Genomic DNA, 17,702 nt, shown 5'->3' on the forward strand with positions numbered 1-17,702 from the left:
GCAGATAAAAACCGTAAGATTCACGAAGCTAAATATGTAATCTCGCAAATGCATCCAAATTCCGTGCTGAACGGGGATCTTCTTCTTCTTCTTTGTTCATGGGCTTAGACTCCCACGTTCACTCATGTTTTTTGCACGAGTGGAATTTTACGTGTATGACCGTTTTTACCCCGCCATTTAGGCAGCCATACGCCGATTTCGGGGGAGGCATGCTGGGTATTTTCGTGTTTCTATAACCCACCGAACTCTGACATGGATTACAGGATCTTTTTCGTGCGCACTTGGTCTTGTGCTTGCGTGTACACACGGGGGTGTTCGGACACCGAGGAGAGTCTGCACACAAAGTTGACTCTGAGAAATAAATCTCTCGCCGAACGTGGGGACGAACTCACGCTGACAGCGGCCAACTGGATACAAATCCAACGCGCTACCGACTGAGCTACATCCCCGCCCTGCTGAACGGGGATAAAACGCATTGCACATATAGCATAATCAAACACTGTTTATTGAAGAATGTACACGGTCTCGAAAGACTATACTCATCACGGCATTTTAGATTTGAAGAATAGAACGCCTGAACAGTAATTATAAGGCACTCCTTGTGTATGTTGTCATCTTAAACCCCAAACCGAACTCTGTAGCTCCGTTTCGGCGATTTCAAATCTGTACCTCGAGCAACAGTGTGTGAAATGCGTGTTGTTTACGTGTTCCTCTCAGGGGCGAAGACTGGGACGGGAATCAAACCAGAGACTTAGGCGAAAGAAGTGAAGAAATCCCAGTCATGAGACGCTTTATATGAAATACAGCTGTTTGAAATTTGAATAACAGCTGCTACAACGCTTATGATAAGGTCCAGGGTGACATAATTACAGGGCGGCCCCCCAGAAAATGCAACCCACACAAGTTATAATAACTTCTACATCTGTTCACAGAATTGCTTTATGTTTGGTGTACAATAACGTCAGCTTATGACATGACCCGTCCACACAGTGGCAAGTTTATTGCCTTTTGTGTATTTTCAAAAAATGTTCCAAATTCGAGGATCTACTCAAAAGTACCAGGTTTGACATTGGAGCGGTAGCCATACTTCACTGATTTAAACAATCCAGAATCTATCCTTTTGGAATGTCCGAGTTTACAAAAACACCCCCTTCCCACCCAGATCATCGGTGACCTGGAGACAGCAGTTACAGCTAAGTTCAGGGCAATCCCTAGACAGGATTGCGTTCGTGTCATTGACAATTTCTGAAGGGTAATTTGCAACACATTTTGGAGAACGGTTAAAAGTCGGAACATGTTACCTACAGACAGGAAACTTTGTTGAATGGTAGTGAACAAACCAACATTCATGCGCAACAATTATGAAGATTTTTGCTGAACTCTGATGACTAGAACAATGACCCATTTCGTTGTAAAGTCACACTTGCGCAATGGCGCGAAAAATTCATCAATGACATGAACGCATTCCTCAATGGATAATTCCCCGATCCTGCCTGTAATGGCTGTATTCAAGTCAATGATTGTGTAAGGTTGGTTATGGTATACTAAGGTCGTCAAATAATCCCAAAGGGAGGGCTTAAATCGGGTTAGTTTGGCTACCGCTCAGTTTCAATGCTTGTATTGTTGAGTCGGAATTTCTTTTCTAAAAAGCAGAAAAGTCAGACCATTTGACCTACACGCGTGCCGCTTTGTGGTCTGGTCATCCGTAAGCTGAAGTTAATGTACATAAAATATGAAATAATTTAATCTCTAGATGTAGAAGTTATTAGTATTTTTATGGGTTGCACATTTTGGTGGGGTCACCATGTAAAACCTCTAGCCCAAACTGGATAGCTTTTGAGCCGATAAGGTACAGTCTTTGGTCAGTAAAAATCTCTCTGAATATGGTAGCGGAGCAGATGAATGGCCTTTCTAGTCATATAGCTGTTGTTAAAATAGGCCCTCCAATCACAAAGATCTGCACACAAACGCATGTGTCTATGTGGTTTTTTTTCATGACAGGTGGTATAGATAGAAGTGTCTTCGGTATGTCAAAGCAATCAGTAACGTTGTGAAGTTGTCTCTGGCAGTGTTGACGCTGTTGCCTGGCACTGGGCAAACTTGTTCAACTCTAGGTCCTCACGTGATGTCCTTCCAATCATTCGATTGGACAACAAACACAGTGTTAGTGGGCTCGACTAAGACGTTCTATTTCTTTAGTCAGACGTACATGTACTTTTACCGTGTCGCTATTATCATTCTTACACTTGATCGTGTAGGTAGCAGACGCGCTCTTGCTGTACATAATGACGCAGCCAACGGAGAAGTTTTCAGAAATTCAAAGAAGAAAACTTCTTGAACATCAAAAGTACCACCAAGAAATGGCTGAATACTTGGGGAAGGTGCTGGCAAGTGGTGAGGCAGATTGTGACATACCCAGCAAACCAAAGTCTACTCTCAGTTTTTTTTAAACGATTTTCAAAACCAAAACTGAACTTGAACACCGATGAAAAAGTTCATGATTTCCTGACGAACTTTATTATTGAAGATGATGACATGGACGAAAGCGATATCGACTTCACTGCATTCGTATCTTTACCTCCGCATCAGCGAGACGAAACACTGAGACAGTTAACCAAATGCTTGAAAACAAAGCAGCGGAGAACACTGTCTCAGTCACTGACATATGGCAAATGTTTAGATTACGCATTTACAGTGCACAAGGCAGAAAGAGAGCAACGTCAAATGACATGGAAGCAATTCTGCACTGAAATGCTTGGACTTGACATGGTCAACGTGAACAAACTTAGAGAAATTGCCACTCTCTTCTTCCATTACCGTAAGTTCCACAAACTTTCCATCTCTGTCAGCGATCTGTGTCACCACAGACATCAAATCGCGGCTGCCTTGCAGAGAAACAATAATCTTAGGATTGTGTGGCAGACAATCTGATCTTCAACAACCAGCACCAACACCAAGGTCAAAACAGCAAGCACCTTTTTGGCTTACGTAAGTGTAGCCTATGTGTTCGTAAACGTTGTCTGTCTGTGTGTTCGTGCGTAAGTTCGTGCGTTCGTCAGTTCGTATGTTCGGATGTGGTAGAAAGTTTAACATCTGACTGAACACCGAAATAATAATGTTACCTTGTTATTTGTCAAGCACCAGCTTCAAAGTATTGAAGCAATCAATGATCAACATTTTGTCGGCCTGTGTGTACGTAGTTACTGTGTTTAAGGAAAACGGGTGGGTTTTTTTTTGGAGGGGGTTATAGCGTTACACTGCATGGTTTGTCTCGTACGTGGTAGGTAGACCAGGTCAGGGGTCGCGCTAAGGATTGGGGTATAGATTCACTACTTTTTGTTTCACCTCAGCCTCCGGGGAATACGATTTCACGTTGTTCGGTTTCTTAGCTCAAGAAATGGAAAGAAAGAAGATACCAGAGGGAGATTTCCTAGCGTCTGATCTGCACAGTGTTAATTATGTCAATGTCTGCGCGATAAAGCGCTGTCGAAAACGCAGTGTAAAGCTGGCAGTCGTGTCCCGGGAGGTACACTGTCTCATACTCTCTGGTAACGTGTTACCTGATTATCAGTTTTTGATTTGATTCATTAAAGCAGACACAGATGTCAGACACAATAGTCATCTCTCTGAAATGAATTGATCTTAAGTGCCTGTGATAATAAAATGTCTTTGATTTCTGTATTAGATTTGGGTAAAATTTTTCACCACGATTTTGCCTCAGTTTCAACGCACTATCATTGTTCTGTCTGGAAAGTTTGGTCGCATACCTTGAAACAGCTTTGTTAACACGTGATTTGTAAAAATGTAAAAACATTTTTACAAATTACGTCGAACTTAAAACCGCGATTTGTAAAATTAAAAAAAAATCGCATTCCACAAAGCAATACATGCCTTTTATTATTATTATTATTACTATTAATATTTGTTGTTTAGAGCCCAGTCAACCACACAGGGATCCCAGGCCATAAAATCATATGAAAATGAAAGTGTGTGAGTTAATCTGCACATGTTATTTTTGTTATATTTCGATTTCGAAGCGTGATAAGCGCAGATTTTTTTGTCTGTCGATGTGTACGTCACAAACATGTACACGCGAGTTCTCAACAACATTCTCAACATCGTAGTTACCGCCAAGCTAAGAGATCCCTGGACTCTCGAGATGACAAGAAAATATCGAGCGCATTACGTGATTTGTAAAACATTTGACTTTTTTACAAATCACGGGTCAACAAGCTTCCTTGAACTTAAAAGATTGTTTTTAGAATGTTAGATCTACCTAGATCTGCACTGTATATTGGCGTTTCTTGTGATTTATGAGAACTGTTCACTGTTCATTTCAGAATCCTCTCTTTGATTGTACTGTATATTTTGCTGTTTACCATGGTTCTCTCTATATGAAGGCCTAAAGCTTGATTCCTTGCAACAGCTTCCTTGCATTTTGAGACTGAAAAGCTAGATCTTCTCCGATCTGTATTAAGGTTTGTTGTGATTTATGAGAACTGCTCATTCCAGAATCCTCTCTTAAGGGGTCTGCCTCTTTATAAAATAGTAAAGGGTCTGCCTCCTGTTGAAATAGTCTTGCTTGCAATAGGATACTGCATAGTTTAGTCTCGTTCACACACTCTCGTTGACGGAGGAGACCTGTAATGGTTTCTTAGTGTCGTGTTTTTGTCATCTGTACCAACATTACCCAATTTTCTTGAGGTCAACATAACAATGTGCTGACAAAATGACTCAAAACGTCCAATGGTTTAGCATTTTCTTTTAAATAGCGTTACTTGCGATTTTGTATTTTTCTGCGGTTAATGCTAATGAGTTTTTGTTCTGGCCGGCTTTTTACTAGCTAAGTTTTAGGTCCTTTTTTTATTTTATAAATCACCATCAATGATCAAACTGTTTTAGTTATGCCAAGTTTAGATGCACATTATGTTAGACTCGCATATTGATTTCTTCTTTGCCAGTTGCTCATTATCACTAAGAAACAAAAAAAGATAATCAGAGAGAGTACCTCAGTTGCTCCTCAAAGGGGACTGTGGATATTGTGTAAGGTGTGTTGACCGTCAGATTTATTTTAAGACATGCTGCTGCACTACAACACTTTTTTTTTTAATGCTCAGTGTGCGTCAACAGTTGCTTGCCATGAAACGAAGTCAGTTGACATGTTCCCACATTTTAGAGTTCCCATGCTAGGTAGAGTCTGTGGCTTGTTCGTATAGCCTGACAAAACTCAGTTTCAAAACACTGTTTATTTTTGTGTTTGTTGCGGTCATCACAACTAACCCAATGTTGCCATTTGTTTCAAATAGGAGGATAAGATGGCAAGCTAGCTGCAAGAAGGCGGTCTGTCAGATATGACTCTGCTACTTGAAGACTTCACAATCTAAATTTACTCGGCATGGTGACAAGTAATGACGAAAAGTATAGGATTGAGAAGAGCGGTGGAAGAAATGGCTACGTGGCAACTACCTATTGCTAAGTGTTTACAGGGCAACAGACTGATGGTAGATTTCCAAATGAACCCAGTACCCTCAGATCTACTGCTGATTTACCACGGGCAAGCTGGGTACAATCCAGGGTAGAGGACACTGCAGCGTGTGTTTAAAAGAAAGGGGGATCCAACGTCTTCATTTCCTTCAGGAAAGAACGTCCTTACAAATGAACATTGCAACCATTTTACACTAAAACATAGTTGATATAGTACTCTCAAGAAGAGGGTATGCTACCTCAGGAACATCCCGAGATTTGACTGGGACAGGCGGACTGGATTGTGCTGTTATTGTCTTTGACCTTACACACAGGCAGTAAATGAAAGATAACGGTTAATGCTATTCTTGGTGACTGTTCATGCCCCAGCTGGTGGCCATCGGGACAACATGTAACTGGATACATATCATAGACTTCGAAGTGTGAGCACCAGGGCAAATAGCATCATGAAAAGCTGTCTTAGTGTGATCATGATGACACCGATATTTTAACTCTTAGTCGTCTGATAAGTTCCAATAATCTATCCTGATACGCAAGCTCTTAGTTGGTTTTATGACTGTAGATAAGCTTTGCCATGAAATGATATGCTGATGTGAATTCATGACAGTTTGAAAGTGTGTCTGTGTGTGCGTGCGTGTTTGTTCTTATGTGTGTGTGTGTGTGTGTGTGTGTGTGTGTGTGTGTGTGTGTGTGTGTGTGTGTGTGTGTGTGTGTGTGTTTGCTTGTCAGTTCACTTGTAAACATATTGGTTCTTTCACCCTCGCCAGTGCGTGAGTGTGCAGGCGGCGCTTGTGTATGTTTGTGTGTTGATTTGTTTATTTCAAATGGTTCCACAGTTTACCTGTTCACAGTGAAGCTAGTTGCACGCGACTGGTCGACACGATTCCGCTGTCGTGTGTGCGGCATTGTAGGAGCATGTGCGAACTTGTGTACCTTGCATAACGTTTTCCTCTTGAAAAAAATATTGTAGGCTTTTGCACTACATACCGATTGTTTGATGATCTGTCAAAACAGTGCATAACAATTCCTCGATTTTGAAGACCATCTACCTCTGCTATGATACTTGTGGCAGCATGAGTATATAATACATACCTGTGCAGTGATATCAACAGCTCTAAAAGCATTGATTGTGGTAATCGTGGGAGACCTCGACAACTTGACAAACATTGAAAATCTACCTGTCTTTATAATTGTATTTTAAACAGGACACACAGTGAATACATTAACTGCTTAATAGCTGGCACTACTCTCACACTTCATACCCCTACCCTCTCCAAAACCCTGCCCCATACTCTAGCTATAAAGCCAGGTATTGATCGCACACTGGCATGCACCTATCAGGTATATGGACCCCCGATATGATTTGTCAAAAAGGTTAACCTGAATTGTTCTCCATTTACCTGTAGGCAGTGTGCTGACATATTTTCAGACCGTTTAGGTTCATGCACACGTATGCATATATATATATATATATATATGCGCATGTCTTTTTCCCCTCCCGCATATGTCTATACCTGTACAGTATTGATGTGTACAGGAGCAGTGCCACTGTTAAATTTCCCCCAGCGGTCCGGTATCCCCCCAGTCATACACAGCACGCTGACTCAGCGCTACGTTTTGTACATAGTGGTGTGAATGCGACCGTGTCCTTTCCCTGCTTGTGGCGAGAACTTTGTTCTTCTCTTAATAGTATATGTACAAAAGGCTGTTACAAAGATACCAGTTTATATTCATAGATGTACATGGCAATTCAGCATGTGTTGACTGTTCACTCTAAAAGTTCTCTTTGTGCTTTAATTGTTATCTCATTACTGAAGTACTTTATGTATGTTACAGGCATTAGGTGAAACCAGGCTTTACACGTAATGCCTGAAATGTTCAGGCATTACGCGTAATGCCTGTCAGTGACCACCAGGCATTACACGTAATGCCTACACATACCAGGCATTACGTGTAATGCCTGAAAATCATTGTCAGGCATGACACGTAATGCCTGAAACCTGTTACAGGCATTAAGTGAAACCAGGCATTACGTGTAATGCCTGTCGAATATCGTTTGATAGAATCGGTCGAACAACAACACCTTTGACTCTCACTCGTTTATTCTTCTTCTGACACTCTGCGCGCACAGATGTGTAAAGTGGGGTTCACGTAGGACAGGGTCCAGATGGAATTCATCTTGCAAAAACAACAATGCCCGCACACACGCACATACACACACACACACACACACACACGCATGCACGCACGAGCACACACGCGTGAACGCACACACACACACACACACACACACACACACACACACACACACACACACGCCAACACACTCGTCTCGATTCCCATGGTGAGACATACACAGGTAGGTGCAGTGCAATGCATGAGAGGCAGCCATCCGTTCCTAGCCACGATCGGACACGCCACGGCTGAACTGCAGGATTTTCGCTCTTTCAACGCTGCATTCTTTGGTTGTTTTCTAACCCAGGCATAGGCCATCAATTAAAATTGGGGGGGGGGGGGAGGAATTCAAGGAATATTGCCATACATTATGGCATTATGGGGGGGGGGGGGGGTGCGGTACCAAGCCAAAGTTTGGGATTCTGCCGGTGTCACGATTTCATCTTTCGCCTGTGTAATATTTCCCCCTCGATACTCAAGACTGAAATGTTGTTTCCTGGTAAAATTAAGAAGTGAAATTATTTATGGACGAAAAGCATGTCAGTTTCTTGCATGTGAAGAAAATTGGTGGTGAAATGTAATAGATTTCACCCCAATAATCGATTTTTTCGAAAACGTGTACCGAGTGGTTACGTCCCTTGAGTAAGAAGGGAAACATTTGAGAATGAATCAAATTTCAAGTTAAATGAAAAAAAATTGGTTGGACAAATTTGGCCCCATGAATGTAGGGTACACAAGGTCGCTTATCAGTACTATCGAAGGGTGTTTTTTTTGTTCAGTGTAGAGTGTATACTAGATCAACGAGACCGAGAATCGAAATATCAACACCGTTACAAGGCGAAAGATGAAAACGTCACACCCGCGTTACCCATGCAGATGCAGAAAGAAACGCTGCATTCTTTCGTTGTTTACTAACCCAGGCATAAGCAATACATGAGTGGGGGGGGGGGGGGGGATTTCAAGGAAAGATTTCCATTTCGTAAAAATCATACATGAGGGGGGAGGGAGGGCGGTGCTATTACCTGAAAACAGCACACACACGTGCCTTGGGACGTACCTTTATTGGGTGTGTGTGTACATGACTTTATATGCATGGATGCGTGCACTCGATTGTGTGTGTGTGTGTTTGGACCATGTATATTTTCTGTTGTCATTTAGTTGCAATATGCGTTTGAATCTTTATATATTTTAGACGTTTTAGATTTCCATTCCGTATCTTTACGATGGCTTTTACCTTTAATGCTTTTTTTTGGGGGGGGGGGGGGGGCTGGATTTTTACACCAATGAGCAAACGCATACAGAGAAAATTTTGTTCATGTAGACGTAATCATGCAAACGTCATTCCTGCCAAAACAAATCTTTTTTCAGATTAACACGCTAAAGTTTAAATTTACCCATACACCTGTGTACAATCTATATATTCTTTTTCCTCATTTTCTTCACATATGAAGACGTCATTCTCTTCCGCAGACAAGGCGACAGATTGGGGGATGTCCACTCTCTTCCGCTGCTGTTGGTTTTCAGGCATCGACCAGACATCAACAGCTTTGTCCACACTTGACAGGTAAATCCCAATGAATTGATAGCAAATGCAGATTCTACAAATTTCAGCATTTTTAATTTATTTGGGTGATTGCAAGTGCACGTTCTGCAAATTTGGAGACATAGCTCAGTTGGTAGCGCGCTGGATTTGTATTCAGTTGGCCGCTGTCAGCGTGAGTTTGATCCCAGGTTCGGCGGAAATTTATTTCACAGAGTCAACTTTGTGGGCAGACTCTCTTCGGTGTCAGAACCCCCCCCCCCCCCTGTGTACACTACATTGGGTGTGCACGTTAAAGATCCCACGATTGACAAAAGGGTCTTTCCTGGCAAAAATTGCTTAGGCACAGTTAATAATTGTCTACCTATACCCGTGTGACTTGGAATAATAGGCCGTGAAAGGTTTTTTGTTTTGTTTGTTTGCTTAACGCCCAGCCGACCACGAAGGGCCATATCAGGGCGGTGCTGCTTTTACATTTAACGTGCGCCACACACAAGACACAGGTCGCAGCACAGGCTTCATGTCTCACCAAGTCACACTATTTTGACACCGGACCAACCAGTCCTAGCACTAACCCCATAATGCCAGACGCCAGGCGGAGCAGCCACTAGATTGCCAATTTTAAAGTCTTAGGTATGACCCGGCCGAGGTTCGAACCCACGACCTCCCGATCACGAGGGCGGACGCCTTACCACTAGCCGTGAAAGGTAAATATGCGCCGAAATGGCTGCAATCTACTGGCCGTGTAAAATTTCATCTCACACGGCATCACTGCAGAGCGCCTAGAACTGTACCCACGGAATATGCGCGATATAAGCCTCATTGATTGATTGATTGAATTATGAGCTATGAATTTAACACGCTCAAGTTCAATTTTACCCATACACCTGTGTACAATCTATATATTCTTTTTCCTCATTTTCTTCACATAGGAAGACGCCATTTGTTTCCGCAGACAAGGCGACAGATCGGGGGATGTCCACTCTCTTCCGCTGCAGTTAGTGATCAGGCATCGACAACTTTGTGCACCCTTGACAGGTAAACCCCAAAAATTGACGAATGATTGTGCTCCAAACTTCAGCATTTTTTATTAATTTGGGTCATAGCAAATGCAGGTTCTAAAAAGTTCAACATTTTTAATTTATTTGGGTGATTGCATGTGCACGTTCTGGGTTTAGTGAGTGTGATTTTGATTACTTCCCTTGAGTTGGAAAAGTATTTTGTTTCACAAATGTTCTGAGTATGGTTTTAGTTTGTTCTTTCACATTTTTACCATAGCGACTAAGTACCAATGAATTGATAGCAAATGCAGGTTCAACAAATGTCAGCATTTTTAATTTATTTGGGTGATTGCAAGTGCACGTTCTGCAAATTTGGAGACATAGCTCAGTTGGTAGCGCGCTGGATTTGTATTCAGTCGGCCGCTGTCAGCGTGAGTTCGATCCCAGGTTCGGCGGAAATTTATTTCACAGTCAACTTTGTGTGCAGACTCTCTTTGATGTCAGAACCCCCCCGTGTACACTACATTGGGTGTGCACGTTAAAGATCCCACGATTGACAAAAGGGTCTTTCCTGGCAAAAATTGCTTAGGCACAGTTAATAATTGTCTACCTATACCCGTGTGACTTGGAATAATAGGCCGTGAAAGGTAAATATGCGCGGAAATGGCTGCAATCTACTGGCCGTATAAAATTTCATCTCACACGGCATCACTGCAGAGCGCCTAGAACTGTACCCACGGAATATGCGCGATATAAGCCTCATTGATTGATTGATTGAATTATGAGCTATGAATTTAACACGCTCAAGTTCAATTTTACCCATACACCTGTGTACAATCTATATATTCTTTTTCCTCATTTTCTTCACATAGGAAGACGTCATTCGCTTCCGCAGACAAGGCGACAGATCGGGTGATGTCCACTCTCTTCCGCTGCAGTTAGTGATCAGGCATCGACAACTTTGTGCACCCTTGACAGGTAAATCCCAATTAATTGACGAATGATTGTGCTCCAAACTTCAGCATTTTTCATTAATTTGGGTCATAGCAAATGCAGGTTCTAAAAATGTCAGCATTTTTCATTTATTTGGGTGATTGCATGTGCACGTTCTGGGTTTAGTGAGTGTGATTTTGATTACTTCCCTTGAGTTCGAAAAGTATTTTGTTTCACAAATGTTCTGAGTATGGGTTTAGTTTGTTCTTTCAGATTTTCACCATAGCGACTAAGTACCAATGAATTGATAGCAAATGCAGGTTCTACAAATGTCAGCATTTTTAATTTATTTGGGTGATTGCAAGTGCACGTTCTGCAAATTTGGAGACATAGCTCAGTTGGTAACGCGCTGGATTTGTATTCAGTCGGCCGCTGTCAGCGTGAGTTCGATCCCAGGTCCGGCGGAAATTTATTTCACAGAGTCAAGTTTGTGTGCAGACTCTCTTCGGTGTCGGACCCACCCCCCCCCCCCCCCCCCTTGTACACTACATTGGGTGTGCACGTTTAAGATCCCACGATTGACAAAAGGGTCTTTCCTGGCAAAATTGCTTAGGCACAGTTAATAATTGTCTACCTATACCCGTGTGATATGGAATAATAGGCCGTGGAAGGTAAATATGCGCCGAAATGGCTGCAATCTACTGGCCGTATACAATTTCATCTCACACGGCATCACTGCAGAGCGCCTAGAACTGTACCCACGGAATATGCGCGATATAAGCCTCATTGATTGATTGATTGATTTATGAGCTATGAATTTAACACGCTCAAGTTCAATTTTACCCATACACCTGTGTACAATCTATATATTCTTTTTCCTCATTTTCTTCACATAGGAAGACGTCATTCGCTTCCGCAGACAAGGCGACAGATCGGGGGATGTCCACTCTCTTCCGCTGCAGTTAGTGATCAGGCATCGACAACTTTGTGCACCCTTGACAGGTAAATCCCAATTAATTGACGAATGATTGTGCTCCAAACTTCAGCATTTTTCATTAATTTGGGTCATAGCAAATGCAGGTTCTAAAAATTTCAGCATTTTTAATTTATTTGGGTGATTGCATGTGCACGTTCCGGGTTTAGTGAGTGTGATTTTGATTACTTCCCTTGAGTTGGAAAAGCATTTTGTTTCGCAAATGTTCTGAGTATGGTTTTAGTTTGTTCTTTCAGATTTTCACCATAGCGACTAAGTACCAATGAATTGATAGCAAATGCAGGTTCTACAAATGTCAGCATTTTTAATTTATTTGGGTGATTGCAAGTGCACGTTCTGCAAATTTGGAGACATAGCTCAGTTGGTAGCGCGCTGGATTTGTATTCAGTTGGCCGCTGTCAGCGTGAGTTCGATCCCAGGTTCGGCGGAAATTTATTTCACAGAGTCAACTTTGTGTGCAGACTCTCTTTAATGTCAGAACCCCCCCCCCCCCCCCCCCCCCCCGTGTACACTACATTGGGTGTGCACGTTTAAGATCCCACGATTGACAAAAGGGTCTTTCCTGGCAAAAATTGCTTAGGCACAGTTAATAATTGTCTACCTATACCCGTGTGACTTGGAATAATAGGCCGTGAAAAGTAAATATGCGCCGAAATGGCTGCAATCTACTGGCCGTACAAACATTTCATCTCACACGGCATCACTGCAGAGCGCGATATAAGCCTCATTGATTGATTGATTGAATTATGAGCTATGAATTTAACACGCTCAAGTTCAATTTTACCCATACACCTGTGTACAATCTATATATTCTTTTTCCTCATTTTCTTCACATAGGAAGACGCCATTCGCTTCCGCAGACAAGGCGACAGATCGGGGGATGTCCACTCTCTTCCGCTGCAGTTAGTGATCAGGTATCGACAACTTTGTCCACTCTTCATTGTGGGTGACGCGAACTGCGACAAGATTTCTTTCCCAATTCTATAATTGGTGTTACATATTGTTTTTACACATTTTAACTAACATGCTTCTTAATTGAAGCGTGACAAAATCATTTTGTCACATTGATTGAATTCTCACACTGTCCACATTGACTGAAATCTCATAAAAGGGCATCATTTAACGACAGAACCCACTGTATATTTACCAATGGGTTACTTTTTCATTCCTATTTGCTATTTTCCTAACACCATGATCCACAACCCACACCCAATTTAGCTGCTACAGTGTGTGAACAAACTATTGATGTACTTTTTACAATGAGCGGTTTTGCTGCTAGCATTGGTCACCTCCCTGGGCCCAAGGGAGAGAAGCGTCTTACCTACCTGGCGCGAACGCTAGAGGACACGGGTTAAAAATTGCTTCTTTGTGGTGTGTAAATCGGTACTTTTCTATTTAATTTCTGCAGCTTAGGTAACTGCGCCATGTGTAAAAGATGGGTAGCATATGATTCGGACATATCTCGACACCACACATTTAAAAAAAACATTGAAGACTATGCGCAATTACCTAAGCTGCAGAATAAGATAGAACTCTAGCGCTCGCGCCAGGGGAGGTAAGCAGGGCTAGCAGCAAAAGCGCTCATTACATGTGTTCTGCATCTGAAAATTGGTTGATGATGGTCTGGAAAGATAGCTTTTGTTGTCAAAGTTAGGTACTTGCCTCACAGAGTGACTGGATGTGCAACTATGTTTGCATTCAGATCATTTCAAACCTAAGTTGGTGATGTGTAAATATTTGTTTTTATTCTCTTTGTACACACCTTTGCAACTTTAGTTCAGTGTGTTGTGTGTGGTTTTAGTTGTTACATATACATTGATATTTTGTTCATTTTGCACATGATTGCATTTTCTCATTTTGCTACTCTCTGTGTGTGTGTGTGTGTGTGTGTGTGTGTGTGTGCGCGTGTGTGTGTGTGTGTGTGTGTGTGTGTGTGTGTGTGTGAACAAACTGTACTTTTGCTGTACTTTTTGCAAGTACGGGTGTACTGATGTGCAACTATGATAGTGTTCTTCATTGCGATCATTAGTGCTGTCTTTTTATCCAGCTCCCAATTGTAAGCATGACGATGTGCACACAGTTCATTTGCACATTTAGCGTTGTGTGAGAGTGTTTTTCTCTATACATATGCATGGTGATCTGTAAACATTTTGCTTCTCTGTGCACAATGCATATGTAAACATTTTGTTGTTCGCAGAACCAACTTCACATTTTAACTACTTTTTATTCACATGTTTGCCAAAGTGTAAACATTTTGTTCCATTTAACGCTGGTTGTTTTTTTCCTGTCTCAAGACAGCTCAAGACATGTATGGTGATGTGTAAAAATATTGTTCTATGGGCACATTTTTTTGCACATTTATGTACTTCACTTATGTCAATGTAGCCGCTAATTTAAGTGCAGTCGATCGTACAAACATTTCATTGTGGGTGACTCGAGCTGTCGGCGAACTGCGACAAGATTTCTTTCCCAATTATATAATTGGTGTTACATATTGTTTTTGTACATTTTAACTAGCATGCATCTTAATTGAAGCGTGACAAAATCATTTTGTCACACTGGCTGAATTCTCAGACTGTCCACATTGACTGAAATCTCATAAAAGGGCACACATTAACGCTGTTTTATCCTTTCCCAATTATATGAAAATTTGATAGGCGTTTTATTGTTCACAGCACCAACTGTTACTTTTTCCTATTTGCTGATGTGTAAAACTGTTATTGTACGGTGCACACTATTTTCTCCCAATAAATTTATGGCATTTTGTTTTGTATGATGCCATCAAACATTTAACACGTTTTTGTTGCTTATTCACAATTAATTCTGTAATTTATAAAGAAGAAAATCCCGTGCGTAGCACGGGTATCACTAGTGGCATTTAACGCTCATTGAAGTTTTAAGAAACTTTCTAACACCTAAAACATTCATAGCACGGATGACGTTATTGTAGCTCTGCACTTTGTGGCCACATACGTCCCCATTTCACTGCTGTACAGCAAACATCGTCCCCAAATGCCTGTTTTTCTAAAAATCACGCTGGAGGTTGCATTTTATGTAATAACATCCTGAAATGAGTTTTCACTTTAAAATGGCATTTAACGCTCATTGACCCTAGACACAACCGTCGAACGCAGAAGAAGAAGAAGAAGAACGCTCATTGAAGTTTTAAGAAACTTTCTAACACGTAAAACAAAAGAGACCCCAAATGCCTGTGTTTTGAGCAAGATGGCATTTTGATACACAGCCGACCCCAAATGACTGCAAAACCACCTATGTGTGTGTGTGTGTGTGTGTGTGTGTGTGTGTGTGTGTGTGTGTGTGTGTGTGTGTGTGTGACGGAGTGAGTGAGGTTGTGTTACTGTGTTTGTTGATTTCTTACGGGAGCCTTGAAGGCTTCGCCTCTTGTTTTTTGTTAAATTTTAATTAAAAAAAAATTTCGACTGTATTATTATTAAGCAGGTAATACGTCCATAATGTCAAGTATTGTAATCTGCATGTTATGTTAAGCTCCGGTCATACTTGTAGGCGAACGGTATGTTATATGTCAGTCTGTCTGTTATGTCCTAATGTTGTATAATTATGTCTTGTATACTTGCCATTTACATATCTATTATAAATGTTTATGATGGATGAATGATGATAAATTGTAGACGGATGCATGTTATTGATTAAAAGCCCCACAATGATGTGCTTGGCAAAAAAAAAATTCAAAAAAAAAATACAATGACACTCCCTTCTTCGAAAGAGAACAATCTTTGGAAAAATACAGAAGTTACAGATCACAGTACGAAGAAAACAGGAGGAACATGTATTTGCCACACAACAGGGAGAGATACACAAGACAAGATGAGATTCTCCAGGAAAGATGGAATCACTAATGAAATGATTAAAGCGAGTCTTTCAAATTTGATAGCACTTATACAAAAATATTTATTATTTTATTAATGACAGGCGTATAACTAACAAATTGGAAGAATGGTGTAAATTGTCCATTATACAAAGGCGGTTGTCCAACAGATACAAAAAATATCGTGGAATAACATTAGCTAGTACACTGGGGAAAGTTTTCAGCACCATCATCAATATAAGAATAAACGCATTTTTAGAAAGAGAAAATAAATTAATTAGAGAGCAAGCTGGTTTCAGACAAAACAATAGAACAACAGATCAAATATTCATTATTAAGAAGCGTGTAGATCAAGGCCTAAAATGTTTTTGCCGAGTTTATATTTCCTGACAGGAATGATTTCGCTTCCCTCTCCAACAGAATGGCCAAATAATGTGGTTAGAAATGCTGTCAGAACATCTGTGGCAGGCTGGTCGGTTGTTGGTTTCCAACGTCCCCTCCATTTATTTAGACATGCGAGAGAAGCGGCTTGATAACCTGCAACAGAGACAATGAAACAATCAGCAATTGCAGGCAGGATCAGGACATTTCCCATGGGATATGGATGAATGCGTTCATATCATTGATTAAATTTGCGCATTTTGCGCAAGTAAAACTTTACAACGAAGGTTTTTTTTTTTTTTCAGTCATTTGAGTTTAACAAATATTTTGATAGTTGTTGTGCATGAACTTCAGTTCGTTCACGACCATTCTACACAGTTTCGAGTCTATTAGTAAAATGGTCGGGCATTTACCTTTTCTCCAAAACTGAGGTGTTACCAAATTGCACCTCCGAAATTGTCAATGACGCGCAAGCTTTCCTGAATAGGTATGGCCTTGAACCCAGCTCTAACTGCTTTCTTCGGGTCACCAATGATCTAGGGGATGAGGCGTGTGTTTGTGCATACTCAAAAAATACGACTATGGAACCCCTTTCATGACCGTGCCTAAACATGGCAAAATACGGTATAAAGGAGTTAGTTTGATTTTACGTTGGAACGTTCTTTTACGCGGAGTTCCATTCTACGTTTTCAAAGTCGCACAGACAACTAATCCAAATAAATATCAAATAAAGTTATGGCTAGACTTGCCTGTAAATTATACCAGGTTCGATGCTCTGGCATAATGTGGTATTATTATGCGTGGTTTTGGCTTGACCATTGCGCAAATTTAGCCAGGTCGGAGGGAGTGTCAAAACGTCTTATCTGAAGATGCGGGATTCTGGCAGGGAACTTTTGACATGACAGAAATAGTGCCAAAACGTCTTATCTGAAGATACGGGGTTCTGGCAGGGAACTTCTGTGGATTTTTTCATGTCGGAGAGTGTGCTAAAACGTCGTATCTGGAGATATGGGGTTTTGGCAAGACTATTCTGTGGATTTTGTCATGTAGGGAAGAGTGCCACATCGTTGTATCTGAAGATACGTGGTTCTGGAAGGATTACTCTGGGGATTTCATCCAAAAATGTGACTTGGCAAAACAAAGTATCTCAGAAATGTTTTCAAACATCACGATTAACAAAAGTTGGCTACGAATGTTGCGTTTCCTTCTCGTGGATTGTGTTCTTCACGTATTGGTTTTACTCTTGCTTTAATTTTAAAGCTCTGTCTTGCTTTTACGATTGTTAGCACTATTGTTAACTTGTAAAAGGCTCTCTTGAAAAGTTTTCTCAAAACGAGATACGGTGTT

At 41.2% G+C, this 17,702-nt stretch overlaps 2 long non-coding RNA genes across 2 annotated transcripts in view; both read left to right on the forward strand.

Moving 5' to 3' along the window:
- The window catches only part of LOC138972275 (uncharacterized), a 168,674-nt gene that overhangs the window by 123,387 nt on the left and 27,585 nt on the right, over nucleotides 1–17,702 (forward strand). The gene's annotated exons all lie outside the window — the stretch shown is intronic.
- LOC138973353 (uncharacterized) lies at nucleotides 2,059–6,081 on the forward strand. Its single transcript, XR_011457980.1, has 2 exons — nucleotides 2,059–2,988; nucleotides 5,307–6,081. It is a non-coding gene; the product is annotated as an uncharacterized lncRNA (long non-coding RNA).

The sequence above is a fragment of the Littorina saxatilis genome, linkage group LG8 (genome assembly GCF_037325665.1).
Source record: "Littorina saxatilis isolate snail1 linkage group LG8, US_GU_Lsax_2.0, whole genome shotgun sequence".
NCBI classification, from domain to species: Eukaryota; Metazoa; Mollusca; class Gastropoda; order Littorinimorpha; family Littorinidae; genus Littorina; species Littorina saxatilis.